A 12,287-nucleotide genomic window follows, 5' to 3' on the forward strand; every position below is an offset into this window, starting at 1 on the left:
AAGTCAGGCCCCTCGGAAAAATAACAGTACCTGTGGAAGTCGGCACATGGCCTTGTGCGGTCAGACTCAACCATGATTTCCTGGTGGTCTCGACCCCCTCCCCATACAATGCCATAATAGGGCGGCCAATTATGCATATCCTGCGGGCAGTGGTCTCCACATACTATTTGGCAATGAAGTTCCCTACAGACTTCGGTGTGGGGGTAGCGCGGGGCGACCAGCTCGAGTCCCGCAAGTGTTATGTTGCCGCCCTGAAGGGAAAAACCAAGGTGGCCGACGACCTTGAACTAGAGCGACCTATGGAGAAAGGCGAGGAACGAGCTTCACCCACAGAGGAAACAGTCGCAGTACTGACTTCGGCTACAGACCCAGCTCGCACACTACAGATCGGAGCTTCCATCGAGGAACCACTACAAACCGAACTGGTGTGTTTTTTACTTCAAAATTTAGATATTTTTGCTTGGTCCGTGGCCAACATGCCCAGTATTAACCCTAGCCTGATAACTCACAAACTTAGTACTGACCCTGTAGTCAGACCCATTAGACAGAAGAAACGCAACTTAGCCCCAGAGCGCTAGAGGGTAGTCGACGAGGAGGTCGAAAAGCTCATCGCAGCAGAATTCATAAGGGAAGTCCATTACCGGAGCTGGGTAGCCAACCCAGTGCTAGTGAAAAAGGCAAACGGCAAGTGGCGCATGTGCGTCGACTACACCGACCTGAACCGAGCTTGCCCAGAAGATTGCTTTCCCCTCCCCAGAATTGACCGCCTAGTGGACGCGACCTTGGGACATGAGTTGCTAAGCTTCCTGGACGCCTACTCGGGCTACAACCAAATCAGGATGGACCAGTCCAATGAGGAAAAAACCAGCTTCATAACTGAATTCGGCCTGTACTGCTACAAGGTCATGCCCTTTGGATTATAAAATGTCAGGGCAACCTTCCAAAGACTTGTAAATAGGCTGTTTCAGCCCTTCTTTTATGTAGACGACATGGTCGTCAAGACGCAGTTTTGACAGGAATTAATACAAGACTTAGATTCTGTCTTCCAAATCCTGCGTCAATTTAGCATTAAATTGAACCCTAACAAATGTGTCTTCGGTGTCACCTCGGGCAAGTTCCTAGGGTACATTGTCAACCAGCGCGATATTGAGGCCAACCCGGACAAGATAAAGCCATCCTAGATATGAGACCACCCTGGAAAGTAAAAGTTCAGAGGCTAAACGGCCGCATAGCCGCTCTAAGCCGCTTCATGTCCAAATCAGCAGACCGCTGACAGCCCTTCTTCAAAGCAGTAAAAGGCAAAGGGTTCGAGTGGACCCGAGACTGCCAGCTCACATTCGATGAGCTAAAAAGCTATCTCGCTAGTGTGCCAACCTTAGCCCGGCCCGAGGAGGGCGAGGTCTTAGAACTGTACCTCTCGGCAAGCGATGAGGTGGTCAGTTCGGTACTAATAAAAGAAGTAGACCGGGTCCAATGACCCATCTATTATGTTAGTAAAATTTTGCAGGGAGCAGAGACAAGGTACCCACAGATAGAAAAGCTAGCATACGCACTGGTGATAGTAGCTCGAAAACTCCGCTCGTACTTCCAGGCTCACACCGTCATCATCCTGACTGACAAACCTCTGAGGCAAGTTTTACTCAAGCCCGAGGTTTCCGGTCGACTGACAAAGTGGGCCATCGAACTCAGCGAGTACGACCTCCAGTACAAGCCAAGAACTGCTATTAAGGCCCAAGCCTTGGTAGATTTTATCACCGAGTGCACGTTTAGCCTCGAAGCCCTTGAGTCGGTCGAGCCCGAGATCCCTAGTTCGGGCAAGCACGGAGCTCCCAAGCCAATAGAGTCTGAACCCCGTGAAGTAGCAGCCAGTGTAGCATCTCTCCTGGTTAGGCCAAACGCGAACTGGGATGAGGAGCCCTGGATCCTTCATGTAGATGGCTCCTCGAACCAGTAGGGCAGCGGGGCTGGAATAGTGCTACACGGCCCGAGCGGAATGAAATTGGAATACGCACTACGCTTTGAGTTCGCGGCATCCAACAACGAGGTGGAGTACGAGGCACTGATAGCCAGGTTGAACCTAGCGCGCAAGGTCAGAGTAAAGCACGTAGTTATCTGCAGTGATTCCCAGCTCGTGGTCAACCAGGTTACAGGCGAGTACGAAGCACGCGAGCTCACTATGATTGCATACTTGGCAAAAGTAAAGGAGGCTCTGCTCAACTTCCAGTCACACTTCATCAGGCAAATCCCGAGGTCAGAGAACACTGAGGCCGATGCCCTGTCCCGGTTAGCCAGCACGAGTCACAACGCCATGAGAACCGTGTACATAGAGGACTTACCTCGGCCCAGCATTCTCGATGGGGCAGAAGAGGTCACTCCCGTCCTTGAAGCAGAGCCGAGCTGGATCAACCCACTCGTGAGCTTCCTGCTAGATGGAACCCTCCCTACGGACCGCAATGCAGCCAAGAGGGTGCAGCGCCAGGCAGCCAAATACGTCATAATAGACGAACAGTTGTATCGACGATCCTACACACTCCCCTACCTGTGTTGCTTGCGACCTGCCGAAGCCGAGCTCGTACTCCGCAACACTCATGAAGGTTTGTGCGGCGGACATCTGGGGGGTAGAGCCCTCGCCCAAAAGGCACTTCGACAAGGATACTATTGTTCAACGATGAAGGCAAAAGTCGTCGAGCTCATCAGAAAATGCGACAAGTGTCAGAAGCATGCCAATATCCACCATCAGCCTGCTGCCGACCTCAAGTACCTCACCAGTCCATGGCCTTTTGCACAATGGGGCATCGACCTTCTGGGGCCATTCCCGCCAGCAACAGGTGGGAGAAAGTTCCTAGTGGTGGCTGTAGATAAATTCACAAAGTGGATAGAAGCCGAACCTCTGGCAACAGTTACAGCCCGAAACATACAGAACTTCTTTTGGAAGAACATAGTATGTCGCTTCAGGCTACCTCGGGTACTGATCTCCGACAACGGCAAACAGTTCGAGGATATCAAGTTCCAAGAATGGTGCCAAAATATGGGAATTCGTCAAAACTTCACGCCGGTCGCACACCCGTAGGCAAACGGTCAGACAGAAGTAATGAACAGAGCCATCCTTCACAGACTGAAAGCACGACTAGACCGATCTAAAGGGTTGTGGGCGGACGAGCTACCAAGTGTCCTGTGGGCTCACCGAACTACGGAAAAAACCGTCACGGGAGAGACCCCCTTTAACCTCACCTACGGCATCGAAGCGGTAATCCCGGCGGAAATCGAAATACCTAAACTGCGACTAGAAGCATATGACGACCAGACAAACGGAGACGAGTTACGCATCAACCTCGACCTACTGGATGAGGTAAGAGACCTCGCACACATCCGAACAGCGGCCGACCAGCAAAATGTAGCTCGGTACTATAACGCCAGAGTAAAGAAGAGGAGCTTCCGCGTCGGCGACCTAGTTCTCCGTAAGATCATGGTACCCGAACCCGGCGTGGGCAAACTCGGACCAAATTGGGAAGGACCCTACAGAGTAAAGAAAGCACTCGGGGGGGCATACGAGCTCGAAACCTTAGAGGGTAAGCAAGTACCCTGAGCATGGAACATCGTCAACCTAAGGCGATACTACCTATAGACCACCAAGCGAAGTTGATAAAATCACCACCAAAACAGGTCGCGTGAGTGCGGTAACCCGGGCAGGAAATAGATCGGACGAATGGTCAGTTAGGCAAATACGTTCAGTTCGGGAGAAAGAACAACCAACACTTAACCAAAAGAAAAGTCATTCCATTTCAATGTAAGGTAGTACCTTTCAAAAAAAAAAAGAGAGAGAATTTTTTACAAATCCGGAGCTACTTCTTCATTATCAGAAGGCACTTCAACGATACCCGAAGGCCCTGCCTCGCCCTCGGAGTCTGGCTCACCATCAGCAGCATTGGCCATCTCCTGAGTTATGCACGAAGTGGATATGGCACTAACATCGAGCTCGAGGTACGTATTCCGGATCATCCACCGGCTTAGCTTGAAACCCCTTCGGTACAAATCCACCATTAGGTCGTCAAAGCTCGGCGAGGCGATGTACTCATCGACAACCTTTTTCTTGGCATCTTCAATACCTTGAGAAAAGATCTGCGTCCTCTCCCTAATGTCCTCCTGAAGGTAATTGACCTGATGCTGCAAATCCAGCCTTAGGTCCGCCATGTGCTTCACTACGACTCCCATGGCCTTGGCATCTCTCTGAGACCTCGCCTGCCTGGCCTCTGCAGCACGAGCAACCGCCTCAGCAGCTCGGGAAGCCGCCACAGCAGCTCGGGAAGTCGTCTCAGCAGCACGAAGAGCCTCTTTAGCAGCTTGCGCCTGCCTCGAGCTCCTTTCCACCCGGGCCGCCAAGGCGTGAATAGAAGAGTTCACCTACCAAAAAGAACGAGTGAGTAATAGCACAACAAGAAGGATAAAAGCAAAAGAGCTCGATAAAAAAGTCTGGCTTACCACCATGGCATGAGTAACAGCACGGCAGGCCACCTGGTGCAAAGGGAGATCAGTCCACGCCGCGACCTCCTCGGGGAAAATGGCCTCCTTACTCTTCTGAAGAGCGTAGGTCGGCGACAGCACACTCCTGAATTCCCCTGGGGCCCCCGAGCCCAAGGGCCCAGCTCACGTATGAGCAGACCCAGAGTAAGTAAGGAGCACCAGAGTAGGTGGGAGCCCCCGTGTAAGTAGTCTCAACATACGGGCCCCCTGCCGCTTCTTGCATTGGAGGAGCCATCTCGGGCTCCCTGGGCGGATCCCCCGATGGGTAGTCCGGTACCTCGGGCTCCGCATCCTGGGGCAGCTCGGCGCGAGTTCTTTTGGCAACTCGCTTCCTCCTCTTCATTACTTGAAACAAGCGCCCACCACGAGTCCCTCCTGAGTCCATCACACCTGCAAAAAAGAGTTCGGCATCAGAAAAAAGCCAGACCTCGTAATCACTCAACACGTGGCAAAGGCAAACAGCTCGGCACAACAGCGCACCCAGGGCGCAAGCACCAAAGGGAAGAAACCAACAGTCCGATCTCCCTACTAAGAGCCCGACCTCCCTACTAAGAGCTCGATCTCCCTACTAAGAGCCCGAACTCCCTACGAGGAGCCCGAACTCTCCTTTAGGCCCCGAGCCACACAAGGCAGTGACCCGAACTGGCCGCCTCATGGCAGTTTGGGACACTCCCCTATTCGAACTCAAGACCACCTCGTTCGCCACTCCAGCACTTCGCCTCCAGGATGCCGAACTGAACAAACGTACCATACCTGACACCGAGGAGGTCCGTATCCAAGGGCGACGCACCTGACTGACTTGGGATCTGACGCTTGACAGCCGCACTTCAACGGTCACCTACCACCGCCACCTGCCACCGTCATCGCCAGTCGCAGAGATGACTCCGACAAAAGGGAGCAGTGGTGGTTCTGTCCAGCAGAGGGGATGACACCCGAACTAGCAAGAGACCAGAGGTAATCATACCCGACCTGACAGAAGCTTAGGAGTGAGTGCACGAGGTGGCTATAAAAGGCTCCCTACCCCCAAGAACAAGGTACGTGAACTTTGCGCCATCTGGTTTTATCTTGCCTAAGAATTCTAACTTGAGCTTTGGAACATTCATACCGGGTTCCCCCCAGAGCTTCCCCATCTTCTCTGTTTCAGGCTCCCTGTAGCTCCGTTCAGAGGCAAGGTCATCGACAGCTAGGACCAGCCGGATTGCGCATCATCAGAGGCGATTCAAGAAAAGGGAGGTGGCTTGAGTCAGTGAAGAAGGCCCAAAGATTGAACAGGAAGTCATGAAGCTCTTTAATTCTGATCTGGGGTCAGGCGAAATCAAGGTAATCCTCACCAAATTTTTCCCCATCGTGGCAAAGGTACCTAGAAGTAATCAGTTTTCTTGTGAAATTTTTGAATCTTTACTTCTTAATGGCATAAAAGATTTTTCTACTTCCTCTGATCAAAATATTGGTGATGTTTTCTTCCAATTTCTTGCTTTGAATTGAATTTCTTTTCAGACAAACAGAACAAGTAAAAGATTAAAAAGCGTTGATTGGAGCAAACCCTTAGCAGTTTTGGGAAGACAAAGGACAAAAAGAAGAAAGCGTGGGTTTTTGCATTGGTGTCCTGTCAGCCCTAGTGTTGCTCTTGATTCTAGTCAAATAAACTCCCAAAAGACAATGCATGATGTTCTGAATCGCTACAGACCCTTAAGAAAAAGAAAAAAAAGGCTCTAGTGCTAGGAATCAAGTTTTTCACAGGTATTTAATTATGTGAACCCAACGTCGAAAGATGAGGATGTTAAGGCATCTAAGGAAGTCAAACTTTTACCTGGCAAAAGCAATTGGCGACAACCCTTTCTCTTTGGTTGGTGTCCTATAGGTTCTTTTTCTCAATTTGTGGGAGGTTGAAAATCTGCAAAGCTTCTCAAAACAGGGCTTGCGGGAGTTATCCCAGAACAACTCCCACAGTGTCAATGAAAATTATGTGTTGGAAATGCCATGGGTTGGGATCCCCCCTAACGATTCGTGCAGCGAAAGAGACCCAAAGAAAAAATGGACCGGAAATTATCTTCTTTAGTTAAATAAAAACCAACTTGATAAATTGTAGGAAAAAATTTTAAAATCTGAGAAGATGGAACTGCTGGGGAGTTCATTCAGTTGGTCTAGCTGGGGGTTGGCTTTGTTTTGGGATGATTTGTAAATTTACAAGTAATATGTGCAAACAAAAATGTAATTCATACAAAAATATAGGATCAGGAGTCCGATAGAAGTTGGTGGTGCACCTTCATATATGGGGAACTTGAAAAAAGCAAAAGGAATTTTGTGAGAAGCTATCTAGGATAGCAACGAGAACAATTGGTCCTTGGTGTTGCATTGGGGATTTTAATATGATTTTTAACTTGGATGATAAAATAGGAGGGAAAACACCAACAATGTCCCTCGTTAGGAAAAATAGAGGAATCATGAGGAATTAGGGGCTTAAAGAAATTCCAAGTAATGGACCAAAGTTTACTTGGTCAAATAAAAGGGAGAATTTAGATCTCATCCAGGTTAAATTGGATAGAAGCCTATGCAACCTAGACTAGAAGGAATAGTTCTTGGATGCTAAGGTTTTTTGTTTCAGCTTCTTATGGATCAGACCAATCTCCCTATTTGTTTAAATACAAACCCTATAGAACTAAAACGTAGAAGAACTTTTTGCTTTGAGGAAATGTGAGTCATACACAAGAAATGCGAGGAGATTATAGGAGATGGGTGGAGAAATCAACAAGGCAGAGAGGGGAACATGTTTGTGTCAAAAAAAATGCAAAGGCCTTAGCAAAGTGTTGAAGAAATGGAATAAAGAGGAGTTTGGGAAAGTGCAAGAAAGAATTTATACAATAAAATAAGAGCTGGAAGCTGAATTATCTAAGCATGGATCTGACTACAATCATCTCAAAGTCTCTGGCTTAGAAAAATAGTTGGATCTTTGGCTCAAGAGAGAAGAAATATTATGGGCCCATAAATCTAGAGTGAACTGGATTAATTAGGGTGATAAAAACACAACATTTTTTCATAATTCAACTATAAGAAGAAGAGCAAAGAATAGAATTATGAAAATCAAAAGTGATGATGGAGAATGGATAGAGGGTGAGAACCATATTAAGAATGTTTTAGTTTCCTATTTTTAGGGGATTTACACCTCATCTAATCCAAATAATATTGATGAAGTTCTAGAAGGTATTAGTTGTATGGTCAACAATGAAGATAATTGATGCGTATTTGCTACACTAGCAAGTGCACTAGCCGCTCAAGTAATAGAGTGATGAACAGAGTATCGTTTCCCACGAGGACTTATGCAGCAGCTACAAGTAATATATTAGCCTTCTATTATCTGATAAACCGAATTGTATATCTAACCTAAAACTGAATTCCAAACTAGCAAACTATCTCTAACACATTGGATCAAACACCTTGCATGCAAGTTGAGAAGACAAGCTAGGTATGCACATAATTGGTTCAACAATTAGTTCTCTAGGTTACTCAAGTATATTAGGATTCAGCCTTGGTTTAGTGAAACCCCAAGGCAATGAACAACCTCTCTCAAGCGCATGTTCACTCTATGCATGAGTGATGATTCTTATATCTCTATCAAGAATTTAATCCCCATGCATGCATTAAGATCTAGACATTCTAGGGCATCATTTCAGATGGAATGAACACCAACCGCATTGTTCAAGTTATCCCTAACCTTGCACTCAATACGGTTCTTGATTGGCAGATCCGAATTTCTAGAGTCTTTCTCAAGCACTCTAGAACTTCCAAGAATCAAGAACAGTTCGGCCAAACAGAATTAAGGTTGCCTAAATTCTTTCTCAAGCAATTCAGACATTACAAAAATCAAGATCAATTCAGCTAGCAGTTCTAACAATTAAATTTCTAATCAAGAAACATCAAGATTGCATATAATCGGTTCGAATGAACCTATAAAGCTAATTACAGATCTGAAATTACAGAAATCATGATTCAATTACAGCAAGAAAGAAAAATTAATGGAGAAATTACACATAATCCCTAGGTGAATTCGATTACCAAATGTTCAGAAATCAAGGAAGAAGGACACCTAGATTGATCTCCTCCAATGGCTTCTTCTCCCAAATTTGAATTCAGCTTCTCTTCCTCTCTTGAAGCTTCTTGAATCTTCTCCTTTCTTCTCTCTTGTTCGCCTCTCTCTCTCTTCTCCCTCCAAGAATTCGAACCCAAGGAGTTTTTAAATCTCAAGGAGTTGAACCCCTTTTCCCTCCAAGATTTCTCCTTATATAGTTTTCCCCTCAGCCCTCTCTTGAATCTTCTAGAAGTTGCCGCCCTTAGCCTCTCTTGAATCCTCTAGAAGCTGCCGCCCTTAGCCTCTCTTGAATCTTCTTTGGGCTACTCTTGAGCTGCAAATGGGCCTCCTCCTTGCTGGGCCGAATAGGCTCCCTTGGAGGCTGCGGTTAGTCTCTCTCTTTGGGCTCTCCCAAAGAGTGCAGCATGGGCTTCATGGGCCGAATGGCCCTCCTTTGATCTCTCAGCTGGGCTTTTGTTTCAGCTGGGCTGAATTACCTCCAATTTGGCTCCTTTTTCTTGGTTTTGTGCTTTCTTTTCTCTAAGCTGGTCTCTTTGGATAAATTCCTGAAATTAAGCTGAATTAGGGTAAAACTTTACACAAATCAGCACAAAAACCATGCATAAACACCAGAATTTTATGTGTAATTTGCACACACATCAATAATGAAGTCCTTTAAAGGGATGTCTCTGAGGAAGAAATTAATGATGCTTTGTTTCAAATGGCTCCTAGGAAAGCTCTCAGACCTGATAGATTCCCAAATCTCATTTTTTCAAAGGATTTGGGAGATTGTAAAAGAAGATGTGGTGAGGGAAGTAAGTGCTTTCTTCAGAGAGAGCTCCCTCAATAGGGACATAAATTCCACTTATATATCTAATCCCAAAGGTTAAGAATCCAGAAACCCCTACTCATTTCAGACTGATTAGTCTGTGTAATACTGTTTATAAATTAATAGCAAAAATTTTGGCCAACAGATTGAAGCCTCTTCTTGATCGGTTAATCTCCAAGAATCAAAGTGCTTTTATTCCAGGAAGATCTATCTCAGATAATATTCTTATTACACATGAAATAATGCACTTCATGTGTCACACAAAAGCCAAGTCAAGCTTTATGGTAGTCAAGCTAGATATGAGTAAAGCCTATGACAGGCTGGAATGGGTTTTCCTAAAAAACTATGGAGAAGATGGGTTTTGGTTGAAAATGGATTGATTAGGTCATGTCTTGTGTGTTTTCTGTCACATATCAAATTCTAGTCAATGACTTCCCAACCAGGAGGATCTATCCCAAGAGGGGATTATGGTAGGGAGATCCTCTCTCCTCCTACCTTTTTCCTCCTTTGTTTTGATGTTTTCCCTACTATTCTAAATCATAAAGTTGAACAGAATGAGTTTTTTGGTATTAAAATTTGCAAACAAGCACCAATAATATCTCACCTAATTTTTGCAGATGACAACTTTATTTTCACTAAAGCTGACTTTAGAGAGGCCGGTGCACTTCGGGAAGCCATCTCTGTCTATGAAAGAACATCAGGTCAACAGGAGAATTATGGCAAATCTGAAGTCTTTTTTAGCCATAACCTACACCCTAAACTAAAAAAATTGGTATCTTCTTGTCTGCACATTAAAAGAGTAGAGAAACCTTCTTTCTAGGTACTCATCCCTTAATTGGAAGAAAGAAAACTTAGACTTTCAAATACCTAGCTGAAAAGGTGGAGAGCAAAGCAAATGGATGTAGAAGAGCTCTACTATCTCAAACTGGAAAAGAATATTGATCAAATTAGTCCTCACTACTTTGTCGGCTTACTGCATGTCATGCTTCCTTCTCCCTAAGAAAGCTTGTGAGTCAATTACAAAATCTCAGAAAAGTTTCTGGTGGGGAGACAGTGTGGAAAAGAAAAAATTAAGATGGATCCAATGGAATCAGATTTGCAAAAATAAATTAAATGGGGGGTTGGGCTTTAGAGATCAACATTCTTCCAATTTAGCTTTGTTAGCTAAGCTAGCTTGGAAACTTTGATCAGATACATCTAGCCTTTGGGCTAGGACTCTTAAATCTAAGTATTACCCAAACACCCATTTTTTACATGTTGAATTAAAAGGTAGCCCATCTTGGGGTTGGAGAAGTGTGCTAGAAGGGAGAAAGGTTCTGAAAGAAGGTATTCTTTGGAGGGTTAGTAATGGTGCTAAGTGTGGGATGATCCATGGGTTCAGACCATTGAGGGTTTCATACCAATGGGAGCTGATCTAATTGATCATGAGCATAGCTGTTAGAACAATAGAAAGATTAACTCCATTTTCCCCCTTTTATAGCTCAAAAATCCTTGAGATTGACCTCCCTCTAAATCAATGGGATGACAAAATCATTTGGATAGGAAGAAAAAATGGAAAGTTTATTGTTCGGTCAACTTACTTCTTTTCCAAACAGCTCACGAAGATACAAAAAAATAACTATTAAAGTGCTAAAGAGGAGAAAGGAAACTGGAAACTAATTTGGAATCTCCGATTAGAACCCAAGATTAAGCATTCATTTGGAGATGCTATAAAGGAGGGGTAGCCATAAAGAAGTCCTTATTTAGAAGTGGTATTATAAGCTCAGTGAATTGCGATAGATGTAACGGTGCCCCTGAATCTCTACTTCATGCACTCCTCTTATGTACTAAACCTAGATGCATTTGGTTGGGCTCGGGTTTGGGCGTTAACCCTGAAAATCCAAACACCTTTCGATCCTTTGAGGACTGGTTTTCAAACATCACTCTGGTGCTAGTTAGGAAAAATTTGGACCTGATAGCAAATATTTGTATAGTTCTTTAGGAAATTTGGAAGGATAGGAATCCTTTCTGTTCTGAAAATTCTGATCAAAGTCCTTTTATTGTTTTGGATCATATATGTAGGTAAATAGTGGAGAGATCTCTTCTCTTGCAACAGAGATTGGTAGACTCTTCAAAGGATGAGAATGTCAGCTCTCAAATTGTTTGGAGGCCTCCTGAGGCTGGTTTTTGGAAGATTAATGTTGATGCAGGTTTTGGGTTGCAGAACAAAGCGACTTTTGGCTTCATTTTGAGAAATTTTAAAGGTTTTGTGTGGGGAGCTAGCTTTGGTCAATCCTCATCTCACTCTCCACTGATTATAGAAGCAAAAGCCTTATTAGAAGCAATGCTTTTTGTAGTAGATTACAACCGAAGAACTAGTTGATGATCACCTTGAAATTATGTTTTTTTTTTTTTGCAAAGAGATCAAGACCATGGCAACAGGGAGATCCTTTAGCTTCAATTTCTGTTCAAGAGAAGCAAATAGGGTGAAATCCCAATGGACATTACTGAAGCCTTTGTTAAAGACTTTATCGGATGTAGCTAGTTGCTTAGGTTTTCTTTTTTTTTTTTGTTTTTCTTGTTTCTATGTTTCTGTTGCGTTTTTGTTGTTTTGCCTTTGGTCTTCTTAATGGAATTACTTTGGAAAAATTCCACTTATTTTGAACTTTGGGGGTAGTGTCAAGTTAGTACCCGAACTTTCAAACATGTCACTATAGTACCTAAACTTTTAAAAAGTGTCAAGTTGGTCCTTGCCATTAATCGACCGTCAGTTATCTATGGAAAATGTCAAAACTACCCTTCAAAAGAAGACATTGTTCATTGTATTCTACCTTGAGACTGAACCGGTTGAGGTGTTTGAGATTCTAGACTAATGAAGTCATTGTCTTCTAC

The sequence above is a fragment of the Nelumbo nucifera genome, chromosome 6 (assembly GCF_055504915.1).
Source record: "Nelumbo nucifera cultivar China Antique chromosome 6, China Antique-T2T, whole genome shotgun sequence".
Lineage (NCBI taxonomy): Eukaryota > Viridiplantae > Streptophyta > Magnoliopsida > Proteales > Nelumbonaceae > Nelumbo > Nelumbo nucifera.